General features: G+C 45.7%; 1 long non-coding RNA gene across 1 annotated transcript in view; it reads left to right on the top strand.

The window, feature by feature from the left end:
* Positions 1–17,046, top strand: part of LOC122933155 — a 128,834-nt gene that overhangs the window by 83,368 nt on the left and 28,420 nt on the right. The window contains exon 2 of the long non-coding RNA XR_006388385.1: positions 3,790–3,895. This is a non-coding gene — a long non-coding RNA (uncharacterized LOC122933155). The remainder of the gene's footprint in view (positions 1–3,789; positions 3,896–17,046) is intronic.

The raw sequence follows: 17,046 nt of genomic DNA, 5'->3' as shown, positions 1-17,046 counted from the left end.
TTATAAGGGGACGGGAGAAGGTACTACATAGAGTCTCATTGGATCACAATCTACACATGTCACCCCAGGTTATAGTTATAGATGATATCATAGACCAATAACACCGTTAGGAGCCTTTTCACTGCTAATATGTGCTTAGGTAAAGATCATAGAGCAGTTCCTGGCAATTTGGCCAAGATCATAGAACTGGTCTGTACTCGAGCAACTGAGATATTCCTTTTTGGTTGTTTCTCTTGTTCTGGTTAATATTTGCTTTGACTTTGGAATTTTATATTGTCTTTGCTTATATGTTTTGCTGCTTCCTTAATAAAATTCCTCTTGTCTAATAGTTGACAAGCTAAGTTATAATAATGGTAGCACCATGCAATGTCAAACTCAGTTTCCTTTGGCCCACCAGAAGTAATGATTTTGAGAGCCCACCCTGTATAGGACATATGCAGGTTCACGTTTAAGTAAATTTTATCCGTGCACATTCAGGGCTTATCATTAAGAAGATTTAAAAGGATATCTGGTGGTTATTGGTTCTAAGGTCTGCTCCAAATTATCCTATGTTATTGTTTATAAGGATACTTTCACACTAGCGTTTTTCTTTTCCGGCATTGAGTTCCGTCCTAGGGGCTCAATACCGGAAAATAACTGATCCGTTTTATCCCCATGCATTCTGAATGGAGAGTAATCCGTTCAGGATGCATCAGGATGTCTTCAGTTCAGTCTTTTTGACTTTTTCAGGATGGAGGTAATACCACAGCATGCTACGGTTTTAACTCCAGCCCAAAAAACGGAACACTTGCCTTAATGCCGGATCAGGATCCTGATAAGTCTGAAAAATGCCTAATCAGTCAGAAAAAAATGACATGCGTTTGCATACAGTTTGCCTGTCTAGGCAGGCAGTTTAGGCAACGGAACTGCCTGCCGGAATCAAACAATGTAAGTGTGAAAGTACCCTAAGGGGCCCAATATTGTGTCCACTGGACTGGTGGTCCAGTCTGAACTTGGCACCGTTATTGTGAAGCCTCTTGGATATTTTATGTGCTTTTTACAACACCCTAGTCAGCCATAGTGGTCTGTGGAGCACTGTCAGTGTTTCTTTTTTTTTTTCTCATTAACCTTTTGTTATTACTTTCGTTTTTTTTTTTACTTTATATAGCCAAAAAAAAGTATGGGTAACTCATTTATGGATAAACTACATCACAGTTCCCTTGCCTATGACCCCTAAGATCTGTTCATAGGAACCAAATGAGCACACACTTTGGGCTTATTTAAAGCGTGTGTCTAAGACTAGAACAACATGGCCTGCTGTTTTTCTACAAACAGTGCCACTCTTGTCTATGGGCTGAGTTTGGTATTGTAGCTCAACACATTCAAGTCAATGGGGCTTAGCTGCAAGACTAGCGCAGCCTATGGACAGCAGGGGCAAAACTCAAACAACCCTTTTAACCTTACTAAAAAAGAATTATTCTGATCGAGATCTGCCTCTTATACAGCGCTGCCACCCTACCACAGTCTATGAAAATTACCGAGAAGGGAAATGCAAAAAAAATAAAAATACAAAAATATTAAAATGCTAGAAGGGCCATTTCGTGTGAGTGATGCTGTGTACTTGTGCAGGTGCGTTACTTCCCGCAGACTACACATACTTAGCTGGTTATTGGATCCAAGCAGGCTGCAGCCCTGAAGCCTTTGTAGAGGCCTGAGCTGCTTCGTCTGCTGCTGAACATAATCTATATTTCTCCTTTACGGCTGAGTTGGTTTTTGTTCTAGAGATTTGTACATCAAAAGTAAGCAGAGCGCTGGAGAACATTTGTTGGAGTCGGCAGAGCAGCGGACTGTTGTGCCCACATTTTTCTCTGGTTCTAAAAACGTTCAGCACATCTGCTTGCAACCTGGTTTCTGTAATGCATCTCACATGCAAAGCTATGGGGCAGAGGGGTTAATTTCCTTGAAGACTTTAAAGAGTTATGAAAGCCCATCGGTGATAAAAATTGATTTTATGGTTCTGTGGCCAGAATGGCAGCGACGTAGAGGAGGGGTTTGTACAAACCCATCATCAAAAAACAAAGCCTGGACTGCCTCAGCTGTATGCCCCAGCGGCAGCGCGTGGATGTAAAAATGGCCCGCATACTCCATCATTCTCAATTACATTTGCTGGGAGAATGGGACACTTGGGTATGTAGTGAGCTCTTTACCAAGGTCTATTTGGCTTCCATTGTGAGGATTTTAGACATTGCATTGTGTTCATGGTGATTAGGAATATGAATTAAAACTATATATACTGCTGCAGCAGTTGGAGATAGAACATAATCATAATCAACATTAGCGAAAAAACATTTTTTGTAGAAAATTGGTGACCTTGATACAGAAAAATGACCATCCTACAATGGCAAAGCAAGTCTAGGAGGGTTGCGCAACACCTACATTAGGCATTCTAAAAGTCGCAACATTTTTAATGTCCATGTGTCAATATTGGGAGTTTTTTTCGCTGCGTTCGTCATTTAGGCGTGGTGTGGGATTTACAAGGGATTTACATGCTGGGGCCCAGAACATCAAAGTTAGGCCTCATACACACAAACGTATATTCTTTCCGTGTCCGTTCAGTTTTTTTGCGGACCATATAAGGAACCAATTATTTCAATGGGTCCGCAAAAAAAACCTGAAGCTACTCCATGTGCATTCCGTTTCTGTATGTCCATATTTCCGTTCCCCCAAAAAATAGAACATTTCCTATTATTGTCCGCATTACGGATAAGGATATTACTGTTTTATCAGGGGCCAGCTGTTCCGCAAAATACGGAATGCACACGGACATCATCCGTATATTTTGTGGATCCGTTTATTGCGGACCGCAAAATACATACGGTCGTGTGCATGAGCCCTTAGGGTACTTTCAAACTTGCGTTAATCTTTTCAGGTATCGAGTTCCGTCCTAGGGGCTCAATACCGGAAAATAAACTGATCAGTTGTATCCTAATGCATTATGAATGGAGAGCAATCCGTTCAGGATGCATCAGGATGTTTTCAGTTCAGTCACTGTACGGTTTTTGGACGGAGAAAATTCCGGAACACTTGACGGAATGCTGGATCCGGAATTATTTTCCATTGAAATGCATTAATGCCGACCCCGGCCTCAAAGTGTTTTACGGAAAAACAGATCCTGTTTTGCGGTCTGCGCATGTGCAGACCTTTAAAAATGTGAAAAATATAAATACCGGATCAGTTTTCCTGGATGACAACCGGAGAGACGGATCTGGTATTGCAATGCATTTGTGAGATGGATCCGCCTCCGGATCCATCTACAAATGCTGTCCGTTTGCATACAGATTTCCGGAATCCAGCAACGCAAGTGTGAAAGTACCCTTACTCACATTTATCCCTGAAAATAGGCGTAAAACTACTCCACTCGGCAGGCGGAATGCTGGAGATGCACATAATTTATGACAAGATGCACGCTTCATTATAAATTAGGTACAAGCTACTCAGAGGGGAAACAAAGGCTGGCAAAAAAAAGCTGTTTTTTTTTGTAAATGACCCTCAAACACATTTTGCCACAGGAATTTTAGGTCCGAACAGGCAACCATTTAATTCTTGCGAGACCCCAGACATGATGATGACACTACATTTGGCATGTGAATGATGAAACACCATTGCCTGCTAATATATAACCTATAGTCTTAGCTGATAAATAACACTATATATAATGCATTTTTATATTAGAGAAATTGTCTATTTGTGATTTTTATAAGCCAACTGGACGAAATAATAGAAACGCAAGAGATTATACATTTTTTGCAGTGAAAGTGGAGGCAGATGTGTACACAGAAGATAAAGAGCTACAGCGCAATGATAAAGATCAGCCCATTTCTTACTGCCTGCAACACAAGGTCCTGGTGCCACCAGGGTAAGGCCACAGGTAGCTGGGGTTTTACCAAAATAATTGCAAATGGCTGCACTATATTCCTATTCACTATATGCAATGAATAGAGTATTTGAAAAGAAGTACTGTATTATTGCAATATACTGTACCTGCAAAAATGTATATATATATTTTAATGAACATTATGTTTTGCTCTTTGGCAGCTCCTCCTGCCTGGTCCACCTTTTCCTGTATTCAGTGGAGGACTAACATGCTCAGTGGCATAGTGATCTCATAGTGATCTCATAGTGATCTCATAGTGATCTCATAGTGAAGCAGTTCTGACCCGACACCTTCCATGTTGTCTCTATTTCTAAATTAACAGAAATATATGTATTTTGTGAATCCACTGACTGAAAAATACATACAGTGGTGTGTGCATATAGCTTTAAGGAGAAACCCCATCCTAAAGAAAGAAAAAAATAGCAGGAAAGTCAGTAAGAACCAAATAATGGCCAAAATTACACTGAAGAGCACTTTTTTTTTTTGCATTGACATAGTTAAAATAATGGCGTTGATTACTCCTGATATTGGGGGTCATTTATCTACAGGAGGATGCGTATAATTTATGATGAGCCATAAATGAGGTGCATCCACTGGCAGCGTGCGTCTGGAATGAAATTCTTCTCCCTGAGCCATCCTGAGGACAGGTCATGAATATTTAAGTCCCCAAAAAGTCTTTTAACAATCAATGGGAAAACGCATTTCTGTGTTGTTTCCAGCCATCCCCAAAGTGCGGCCTTACCTTTATAGGGCATCTGTCAGCAGATTTGTCCCTATGACACTGGCTGACCTGTTACATGTGCACTTGGCTGCTGAAGGCATCTGTGTTGGTCCCATGTTCATATGTGTCCACATTGCTGAGAAAAATGATGTTTTAATTTAGCAACTGAACGCCTGAATGGCGTTACCATTACACCTACAGGCTCTTCTCTGCTGTGCTCTGTGGACTTTGATTGACAGGGCCAGGCAGTCAAAATGTCATCATATCTGGACCTAACTTCTCAATCAAGTCAATCAAAGTGGATAGGGTGCAGCAGTTGGAGAGAGAGCTGAGCCTCTAGGTGTAATGGTAACGCCCCCGTTGCTCCTAGAGGCTCATTTGCATATATTAAAACATAATTTTTCTCAGCAATGTGAGCACATATGAACATGGGAGCAACACAGATGCCTTCAGCTGCCAAGCGCACATGTAACAGGTCAACCAATGTCATAGGTACAAATCTGCTGACAGATGCCTTTTAAAGAGGTTCTATAGATCAGTGTTTCCCAACCAGTGTGCCTCCAGCTGTTGCAAAACTACAACTCCCAGCATGCCCACACAGCCAAAGGCTGTCCAGGCATGCTGGGAGTTGTAGTTTTGCAACAGCTGGAGGCACACTGGTTGGGAAACACTGCTATAGATGACCAATTCTCAGGATAAGTCATCAATATGAGATTGGTGGGGTCTTGACACTCAGGCAAAATGAGTATGGTGTGTTGGGCTCTTTTCTCCAAGGGCCTCACAGCAGCCACGCCAGTTGCATTTATGTGGCATGTATGCTCCTGGATGGAGGCTTGTACAGTAACTATATAAGTAGGTTTTGTTATACTACATCACAGCAGGCCCGGTGATGCATGAATACATTATTATGTACTGAATAGTATGCAACATGCCCTAAAAAGCTCACACTGTATGGCTGCATGGTGTGAATGGAGTTCAAAGTCCGATTTTCTAGAATGTATATTCTGACCAAAGAAATGATTTACAGCAAACTGCAAAAAAAAAAAAAAAAAAAAAAAAAAAAAAGAAACCAAAAACATATCTGTACTGCTAATCCTATATAATAAAATCCCTCTGTGCTTGCGCTGTGTCCGTGCGTGTGTGCCGAAGTTAAATGCACATGCGAGATGTGGCAAATTAAATGCACATGTGCGATGCACCACGTTAAATGCACATGCGAGTTAAATGTGCATGCGCAATGCGCCGCCCAATGGAATCGCACAATTGCGCCGGGCGCCCGGACAGCCCACATTAGCACGTCGGCGGACAATAAAAACACATCGCACTTCAGGCCTCCTGAACCGCCCACCGCAACAGCTCTGTCCTACATGCCGCCGTTACTGCCCACAATTGCGGTGGCCAATAAACACAGGGCGCACCACACGCCGCTCGGACCGCCCACAGCAGCGCACCGTTATTATGGTGTGCTGTGTCAGTTTGAGCGGCGCCATTACAGTCCTGTCAGACACAGATACAGCAGCTGCTGCTGCCATCAGTATTGGCCACCAGTTGCTTCCAGTGGTCTCAGCACCACCAGTCACTGCCCGCCATCTCAGCCATCAGTGATTGCCACCAGTAACAGTGCCAGCAGTCTTAGCACCACCAGTCAGTGCCAGCCATCTCGGCTACCAGTCACAGTGCCCGCAGTCTCAGCTACCAGTCAGTGTCAGTCGTCTTAGCCATCAGTAAGTGCCAGCCGTCTCAGCCATCAGTCAGTGCCACCAGCCACAGCCACCAGTCAGTGATCAATGCCACCCCACACGCCGTCCGCACCGACCACACCCCGAGCGCTGGCCACTCAACGCGGCCCCACACCGGCCATGGAACGCGGTGTGATGATTGCTCTGCGCACTGGCCAATTCTAGCACCCATTTTTGTACCGGGCATAATGTCTAGTCTACAGATAATGTACATGCTATTTAACACACATTTATTATATGAAGAATATGTGCTACAGGTAGTGTTGGGCGCTTCGCGATGCTCGGCACATAGAGGTGTTCGGCCGAACACTGCGTGTGCTCGAGCTCGAGTCTCCTCCCTGCATTATTGTTGGCTGCTATGCAGCCAATAAACGTACGGGGTAGTACTGGCCTTCACTGTAATGTCGTTGCCATTTTGATTGAGGGGATCAACTATTGAAAAATATCTGACTAGGCCAGTACCTGGAGGCGACTTATAGGGTGAGAACAATAGGGACAGCCACCGATAAGTGGGGTCGCTCTCTAGAGGGTGATTCTCCCGCATATAGGCGGGAGACCTCTCCGCTTTCAGGCAGGAAAAAACTAGTTCACCAGGGACATTCTCCTACCTGCCTGATCCATCATTTAAGATAATCAGTAACCGAACATCATTGGATCCATCTTTCCAGCAGACTAAGCGACTACTGCGGATCCAATTGGACCACCTAGCTGCCTGGATAGTGATTGGCTGGCCGAAACGCTTCTTCGGGTGCTATATAGCACCTGATGACACATGGTTCGGCTCAAGTCTTAGTCAGGGTGAGCTGCAGCAAAAGGGACAGATAGTATAGGGACGGGAATTGTTTAGTGTTGAAAGGTGTTAGAGACCCAAAAGTCCTTTTAAGGACTATTGTTTTATCTGGCTGCAATATATATATTATTAGCGCAACCTGCGCTAAATTGCATGCAATTGTTTGGCCGCTGCTGACAGTGACACAACCTCTGCTACATCTGTTGTTACATTAGCGCATCCTAAATATCTGTGACATTTAGCGCAATTGTTTGGCCGCTGGTGATAGCGACATTACCTGCACTACATCTCCTGTATAACGTTTGTGCAACCTAAATATCTGTGACATTTAGTCTAATTTCTTCGCCGCTGGTGACAGCGACATTACCTGCACTACATCTCCTGTATAACGTTTGTGCAACCTAAATATATGTGACATTTAGTCTAATTTCTTCGCCGCTGGTGACAGCGATATTGCCTGCGCTACATCTCGTGTATAACTTTTGCGCATCCTAAATATCTGTGACATTCAGTCTAATATTTTCGCCACTGGTAACAGCCACATTACCTGCGCTACATCTGTTAAGCACCACCCTGTCTTCCACAAATTCCAGTCTCAGTAGCCAAGAGTCTTGTCAACAGAATCCTTGTCAACGGCAATTAGTGTCTCAAGAGGTTGATGATGAGGATGAGACACAGTTGACAATAAGTCAACGGCAATTAGTGTTTCAAGAGGTTGATGATGAGGATGAGACACAGTTGTCAATAAGTGAAGTTCTTGTTAGGTCAACAAGTCAGGAGGATGACCAGAGTGAGGAAGTGGAAGAGGAGGTGGTGGACGATGAAATCACTGACCCAACCTAGGAAGGTGGCAAGCCGATCGAGGACAGCAGTACAGAGGGGGAGGGATCCGCAGCACCGCAACAGGCTGGAAGAGACAGTGGGGTGGCAAAAGGGAGAAGGCGGCCACACCAAACAGGCCCACAACTATTCCCCGGAGCACCCCCTTGCGGCAATCTCCCCTGCCAAAGGGTAGGTGTTCCACAGTCTGGCGCTTTTTTGAGGAAAGTGCGGATGATAAAAGAATTTACAACCTGTGCTGTACCAAAATGAGCAGGGGTGTGAACACTAGCAACCTCACCACCACCAGCATGATCCGCCACATGGCATCAAAGCACCCTAATAGGTCGGCCGAACGCCTGGGTCCACAATCAGTGTCTGCGGGTCACACCACTGCCTCCTCTTCCCCTGTGTTACGTGTTGGCCAATACCCTGTCAAAGACGCAGGCCCGCCCTGCACCTGGACCTTCGCAAGCACCATCAGCTACCACATTCACTTCTGTGTCCCAGCACAGCGTACAGATGTCCATACCCCAGGCCTTAGGACGAAAGCGCAAATACTCAGCCACTGTCACGGCTGAGGATGGGGGAAACCCTCAGCCGTGAGATGCCAGGTGGTGTTGTGGCTTCTCGGCCATGAGAACAGGATAGGGAGCAGGTCACCTCCTCACGCATCCCTACCCTGACCCTAACTCCTAACCTGCATGGGCCGACCTTTAAGGTAGGAGGACCCATGCGCAGGAACCTCAGAGCCCTGACTTACCCTCCGCAGATCCCTGAGCTAGGAGCTGGGTAAGACGACCTACTCCTCCTTGGCACGGAGGAGCAGGAGTCTCAATGGCCAAGCTGTTGGGAAAAGGGGAACATGAACAGCCTCACGGGAATGGCAGGCGAACACCAAGTTCCACCAACCTGCCACAGCCTTGCTGACTGGATCCCTGCGCAGACAGGAACCCAGAACCGTGAGCTGCACCAAAACATAAGAAGGTCCCAACAGAACAACATACAACAACACACACATAAAGACATCAACATGGCAAGAATACTTTTTTATGACCACAGGGGTGGCTCTCACAGGCAGGTCAAATACACAGGAGGCTGCTCCAGCTAGCAGGGCTGAAGCAACCTACTGAACCATGCAAGACACTCAGGCTTTATAGGCCAAGAAGCCACACCCACAGTTGGACACACCCAGTGACATCACTCACACACTGGGAAGAGGGTTAACCCTTCCAGCACCACAGGAAAGGAAAACACCAAACATACAGGGGAAGTGACCAAACTGATCACCCTGTGGCTGTTGCCGCTGGCAACGACATGGGTGGCAGCCGTCCTGGGAGACAGCCCGAAGGCCGAGACACTGCCACCACATGTACATAATACCAAACGTTGCCACGGGCAGCCACAGTGAAAGGACGATGTCCGTGCGCACCAAACAACAACAAGTGCACACCAGACATACAAACAAAGTGCATCCACACACGCACACAACTCCTCGGGAACCGCACACAAAGCTGTTGTCCGCGGCAACCGCACTGAGGCCAACTACATTCTGCCTCAGCTGCGGTTGACACAACAACCACAACCGCAGGCAACTGTATGCGGCTCCCAAGGAGTCACGACCATAACCGTGGCCGTGACAGCCACCCACCAACAGGCCATAGCCCTAAATGCGCACCTTTCCAAATTGCTGGCACTTGAAATGTTGCCATTTAGGCTTGCGGACACTGAGGCTTTCCACAGCCTGATGGCAGCGGCCGTCCCTCGTTACTGAGTCCCCAGCCGCCACTATTTTTCCCGGTGTGCCGTCCCCGCCGTACACCAGGATGTGTCCCGTAACATCACCCGTGCCCTGACCAACGCAGTTATTGGGAAGGTCCACTTAACAACTGACACATGGACAAGTGCTTTTGGCCAAGGACGCTACATTTCTCCGACAGCACACTGGGTAAACGTTGTGGAGGCCGGGAGCGAGTCGTATCCTGGGATGGCACAGATGCTACCGACGCCAAGGATTGCGGGCCCTACTTCCATCAGGATTTCCGCCACTACCTACATTAGTGGCTGTAACCCCCCTTCCCCTCCTCCACCTCCTCCTCCACTTCCAACTCTGAATTCTCATCTTGCAGCACCAGTTGTAGTGTCCCACTAGGTAGGAGTGGGCACTACACAAGGGTCAATTGGGTAGCGTGTTACTTCTGCTCGCAAGGGACAGTGATATTGTATTTATCCATGCATAGTAATGTGTTTTCTGTATGTTCTTACATGTATGGTTTCCCTGTTATATGCTTATCAGGCCTAGTTGGGTGTAATTAAACATTCCAGACACTAGAGAGAGATAGGGAGCCCCTAGTCTAAATGTCCAGGCCCAGACAGGGAGGGGTTAGGTCATAGTCAGGAGTCTGTGGAGACAGAAGTGAGAAGGCACCAGCCCGAGATATGCTGAGGGCCTCCTCCTGACATGCAGCTAGATAGTCCTGGTTCCTAGCTGCACCAGGAGGCTAGAAGGAGTACAGCCTGCTTGGAGACCGAGTGTATTCCAGGGGACTAGAGGAGTCACCTAGTCAGCCTGAAGCTCCTGAGGCTAAGGAGAGCTCAGTTGAGATACCCCAGTAGTAGGACAGCACCTCCTGGGAGAAACCTGCAGTCACCTTTCCAATCCAGCAGTGAAGACAGCTAGGAAAAGAAGGTATTGTAACCTTAAGCAAGTGCCAATACTGGAGGAAGGAATTTATACACCAAGGATTTAATCCAGCAATTAGGCATCCGGGCCTTGGGATCCAGCCAGCTAGTATAGCTGTGGGGATAGAGCAGCATTGTACTGCAAAGCATTAACTGTATACCCTCCAAGTATCTTGCAAGATTGAAACCTGCTGTGAAGTAAACCTGCTGTGCATTTCGTACTGTAAAGGACTGCATTATATACCACTGCAACTGATTGCAAAAAGTTGGACTGTTTCACCAAGTAAAGCAACGTTTGGTTTACCAACTGTCTACTCTATTAATCCTCCTGCAAACCGGTGTGCCACCGTTACAGGCACTGGCGTCACGATCCTTAAAGGGACCTTACCTAAGGCAGTCAAAACACCTACAACATCCAGGGCACCTCACATACCATCAGGCCTGGTCCCTATCTACAGAGTGTGCCCCAGGGGAACTAGTGTCTGCCTCTCTTTCACTGTTGCATGCCTGCCCAGGGTTCTCCTCAGAAAAGTGAGTAACCCTCGATTGCCCATACCGTGACCTCACTGTCGCTAATACCCTGCAGGTCTGGCGTGTTGCACAGTCAGCCATTAATCAGTAGATGGAAACAGTGTAGCACTGCAGTAGGGAAGCGAAACAGGCTATGCTGTACCTAATTTGCTTAGGTGACAAACAGCACACCGCCGCAGAGGTGTGGCAGGGTATAAGGGACCGGACTGAGCTGTGGCTCTCGCCACTCAACCTACAACCAGGCATGGTTGTGTCGTTGTGTCGGATAATGGCCGTAACTTGGTGGCGGCTTTGGAGCTCGGCAAGCTCACACACATACCATGCCTAGCCCACGTGTTCAACTTAGTGGCTCAGCATTTTTTTCAAAACCTACCCCAATTTGCCTGAGCTACTGGTGAACGTGCGCCGTGTGTGTGCCCATTTCCGAAAGTCATCTACAGCTGCCGCCGGTCTGGCAACACTGCAGCAGCGCTTGCAATTGCCAGCTCACCGACTGTTGTGCGACGTGAGCACGCGCTGGAACTCCACATTCCAAATGTTGGCCAGGCTTTGTGAGAAGCAGAAGGCAGTAGTGGAATACCAGCTGCAACATGATCGTTGCCTTTCCAGTCAAAAGTCCGCTCTTCACAAGCGACGAGTGGGCATGGATGTCTGACCACTGTCAGGGTTTACGCAACTTTGAGGAATCAACACAGATGGTGAGCGGCGATGCCACTATTATCAGTGTAACCATCCCACTTCTGTGTCTACTGAAACGCTCGCTGCTCACAATGAAGGTGGACGCTTTGCATGTGGAAGAGGTAGAAATGGGGGAAGACATTACACAGGGTGACAGCCAGACTACACTCCGTTCGTCTTCTCAGCGCGAATTGGATGATGATGAGGAGCAGGAGACGGTTGCCTCCGCTACAGAGGGTAGTACCCATAGCAGGTTTATTCCATCTGTTCAGCGTGGATGGGCCAAAGAGGAGGAAGAGGATGAGGAGATTAAGAGTCATCCTCCTGATGAGGACAGCAAAGTCTTGTCTGTTGGGACTCTGGCACACATGGCTGACTAAGTCATGCTGGCTTTCCCGTGAGCCTCGCGTTATACCCATTTTGGCCAACACCGATTACTGGTTGTTCACCCTTCTCGACCCCCGCTACAAAGAGAACTTCTCATCTGTCATTCCTGTGGTGGAGAGGACTAGCAAAATGGTGCAATACCAGAAAGTCCTTGTGGAAAAATTGCTCCACAAATTTCCAGCTGGCGCTGGCGGCAGAGTACGTAGTTTCTTGGGCAACCGAGGAGGGGAAATGAGGAGAACATACAGCAGGTCCAACAGAAGCAGGGCAACACTCTCCAAGGCCTGGGACAGTTTCATGATGCCCCGCCAGCACCCTCACCCTGATGCATGGCCTAGTGTCACAAGGAGGGAAAAGTTTTGGAAGATGTTGAAGGAGTACGTAGCAGACCGTGTCAGTGTCCTCAGTGATCCCTCTGTGCCTTAAAACTATTGGGTGTCCAAGCTGAACACATGGCACGAACTGGCGTACGCCTTGGAGGTGCTGGCCTGCCCTGTCACCAGCGTTTTGTCAGAGCGGGTATTTAGTGCTGCTGGAGGCATAATAACTGATAAGCGCATCCGCCTGTCAACTGAAAATGCTGACAGGTTGACTTTTATCAAAATGAACAAGGCCTGGATTTCCCCTGACTTCTCTACTCCACCAGAGGAAAGAGGCTGAACATAAATGCACTTTAAACGTGGCTTTTATGGTGTATTGAATACACTGTATTCCCATGCACCCCTTCCACCACAAAAAAGGGTATATGGTTCAATCTTCCTTTTCTCGTCCGCCTCCTCCTCCATCATATCAACATGCTTATTAGGCTGCCCTCACTCCTAATGTTTTAGAGGGTCAGCTCAGCAGCGGGCCCTCGCCCATAATGTTTTAGATGGTCAGATCAGCAGCAGGCCCTCACCCTTAATGTTTTAGAGGGTCAGCTCAGCAGCAGACCCTCACCCTTAATGTTTTAGAGGGTTACCAGCAGGCCCTCGCCCATAATGTTTTAGATGGTCAGCTCAGCAGCAGACCCTCACCCCTAATGTTTTAGATGGTCAGCTCAGCAGCAGACCCTCACCCCTAATGTTTTAGATGGTCAGATCAGCAGCAGGCCCTCGCCCCTAATGTTTTAGAGGGTCAGCTCAGCAGCAGACCCTCACCCCTAATGTTTTAGATGGTCAGATCAGCAGCAGGCCCTCGCCCCTAATGTTTTAGAGGGTCACCAGCAGGCCCTTGTTCCTAATGTTTTTGAGGGTCACCAGCAGGCCATCAATCATAATTTTTCAAGGGTGTGTATAATGCCCTCCTTTACGTAAAATTAAGGGTGTATTTGAGTGCCTCTTCCTTGTAATTTTTGGCAGCACTTGCACTTTATATACAAGTAAATATACAGGAAAGAATGTTTCCTAACAATTTTTCCTCCAAATTTTTTTTTATTGTCAGTCTGTAAAAGTGGCGTACTACTCGAACAACATCGTTCCCAGCAGCCACGTCCAAGATGCATCCAGACCTCCTCCCTGTGCTGTTCCTGAACCATTTCAGTGGTGTTTCCATCAATTTCTGACTTTTTCCTGTGAACCAGACACCCTCCCCTCTTCAGAGCAGGGGGTGCCTGGTTTAATGCTCTGGTTCTCCCATTGACTTCCATTATGCTCGGGTGCTCTGTAGAGCACCCAAGCATCCCAAAGTGTTCCACTCGAGCACCCGAGCAGTTTGGTGCTCGATCAAGACTAGTTACAGGGTATTCCCATCTGCTAAGGACTCCTGCCAATAAAACATACATAGCATATCTAATCAATATGCTATAACCCCTGTAATATTTCAGCGTTTAGTGAAACTGATATTGCTTACATAAAACAAACACAATGCATCGAGAGATTAAAGTAGGATTATGGCAGAGCTAACAATATTAGTTCAAAATCTGACAGTGGGAGATCAGTCATGCTATTTGATACGTTGCAAATACGGCAGGGAGGCAGGAACCGCTCTGGATATTATACATGTGTATCAGGACAGCGCCTTCCAGAGTCAGGGAAGACAACATATTCTAAGACATCATGTACATAGCAGGGAATGTGTGTGGGTCCTTATTATGAACCTGTAGGCTCTCGTGTGCTGCTATATGGTGCTCCATACCGCACTATTTTCTCCCCTAGAAAGGGAAAACCTTCACACTATAACACATGATGGAATATGGCATTGAACCTGTAAGATAAAAACCAATGTATACTTCTAGATAAAATCAGAGGCGTATGGAAGTACAGAAAAAGGTGAATTTCAGCACTCAATATTGTGGAAAGCTTAATGTTTGTTTATACTTACACATTAGGGCCTCATGCACACAACCATATCTGTTTTGCGGTCCACAAATTATGGATTAGCAAAACATGCATACCGGCTGTGTGCTCCCCACCCTATGTTAAAAATGCCTATTCTTGTCCACAGAACCAACAAGAATAGGATATGTTCTATTGGTTTTTTGCGGGGCCGCAGAATGGACATACAGATGCAGACAAGACATGGTGTGCTGCCCACATTTTTGCGACCGCATTGAAATGAATGGGTCCTTAATGTTTATCTAAACTTATAAAGTTTAATAAAACCAACTGTAAATGCCCTGTGACACAGTGAGAGGTTTGGTCTGGGAAAACAGGTATTTTCCTCCCAGCATATGCTGCTGGGCTGATTTACAGCCAGGTTAAAATGCCGGTCCGGCTTTTGGCAGCACCTGGCTGTCCTTAAATAGGCAGCTGGGCACAGAAGCCATGTCTCTGTGTTGGGATCTGGGAGCCTTGTGTCTGGAGGAAGGCTTGCTACCCGTTTGGTGTGAAAACAGGTTGGTGCTGCTGTCAGCAAGGACTCTTTGAGGCAGAATTGGTGCATGGTGTGAATTACCACCAACACTGCAAGGTGACTAGTGTTGATCACGAATATTCGAATTTCGAATTTTTATCGCGAATATAGGTACTTAAAAATTTGCGAATATTTCAAATAGAGTGATATATATTCGGAATTTCGAATATTCGAGATTTTTTTAATCAGTACACATGATCGCTCCCTGCTTCTAGCTTGTGGGCCAATGAGAAGGCTGCAGTATAATTGACTTTAGGAGTAGCGTTTGCGAATTTTCGTAATGCGAATTTTTGTAATGCAAATTTTTAGCGCTAATTTTTCAACTTAGAACTATTAGACAAAGAAGATTATAGCACTATATTAGCTAAATTGCTCTATATCCATTTTTTTCGAATATTCGCTATATTTCTATAACTTTGTTTTTTAGAATATTCGTAATATTCTAAAACAAGAATATATAGCAATATAGCGAATATTCGAAAAAAAACGAATGTAGAGAAATTTAGCTAATATAGTGCTATAACCTTTTTTTTAATAGTTGTCATTTTTTTCCAATAAAAAAAAAGATTATAGCACTATATTAGCTAAATCGCACCTATATTCGTTTTTTTTCGAATATTCACTATATTGCTATATATTCTTGTTTTAGAATATTACGAATATTCGAAAAACTAAGTTATAGCAATATAGCGAATATTCGAAAAAAAACAAATATAGAGCAATTTAGCTAATATAGTGCTATAATCTTCTAATAGTGTCTAATAGTTGTAAGTGGAAAAATTCGCGATAAAAATTAGCATTCTGAAAATTCTCATCACGAGAAATTTGCATATTACGCGATCATTACCTTGCCGATTTTTTTAGTAGAAAATCGTAGATTATAACGAATATTCGACGAATATTCTACAAAATATTCACGAAATATCGCAAATTCGAATATGACCCCTGCCGCTCATCACTAAAGGTGACTTTTTGTTTCAATATGACTGTTTGTTTTATAACTTGCTTAAAGTGTGAATAAAACACTGAATTGTTTGATCCAAAGAACTTGTTGTTGCCTCTATACTGCGTCCGCTAAACCTGTCTACAAGAGCGAGTCCCGACAGCGCTAAAATATTTTTTCTAATATACTTTATTTTTGGGTTTTCCATGTGATATTGGCATCTGACATTCAGGTCCCTATAGCGCTTTGCAATCTGTACTCCAATACACTGCTGTATATTACTATTATTTATTGAAAGTGCCATTCATTCCATGGCACTGTTTAAAACCTTGCATGGTCCAGGGTCTACCTGGAGCAGAGCAGGGCAGGAGCTCAGCATAGCACATCGCTCCTCTGCCTGTGCCCTCTATTCTAAAGCCTGGCATAAAATTTGTATGCCAAGCTTTAGGACAGCAGTGCTTGTACAGACAGGAGCAGCAATGTGCTATGGAGCTCAGTGCGGAATTAGTACTCCCATATACAGCAGTGTACAGGCGTATGGACTGCAAAGCGCAATAGGGACCTGACCTTTAATAGGGTTTTCTAGGATTATGTCCATTTTACCTGCCCCCTGTTGCAATGTTCTGGTGCCTTGCTTGTTTACTCCCAGACAGGGTCATATTGTAGTGTCCCACTAGGTAAATGTGGGCACTACACAAGGGTTAATATGACTATTGTGATGTTTTTATGTTCATTTCCCTGTGTTATCTGGGTAGCAGGCCTATTAGGGTGTAGTTCAGCCTCCTAGTCACTAGAGGGAGCTAGAGTATATTAGCCCTTAGTATATATAGTTAGGCCCAGGCAGGAAAGGGCAGTGCAGTCCAGGAGGCTAGTAAGTGCAGTCTAGCCTGCCTGAAGTTCCTGAGCCTCAGTTAGCTCAGAAGATTCACCCCAAGAGAAGAGTTTGCCTCCTGGGAGAAACCTGCAGTTCCCACCAGCAGAGCAGAGCCAGTGTTCTAGCTAGTCAAGTAA

Source organism: Bufo gargarizans, chromosome 3 (genome assembly GCF_014858855.1).
Source record: "Bufo gargarizans isolate SCDJY-AF-19 chromosome 3, ASM1485885v1, whole genome shotgun sequence".
NCBI classification, from domain to species: domain Eukaryota; kingdom Metazoa; phylum Chordata; class Amphibia; order Anura; family Bufonidae; genus Bufo; species Bufo gargarizans.
Note: the sequence above shows the minus strand (reverse complement) of the source record. Positions and strands in the feature narration are given on the sequence as shown.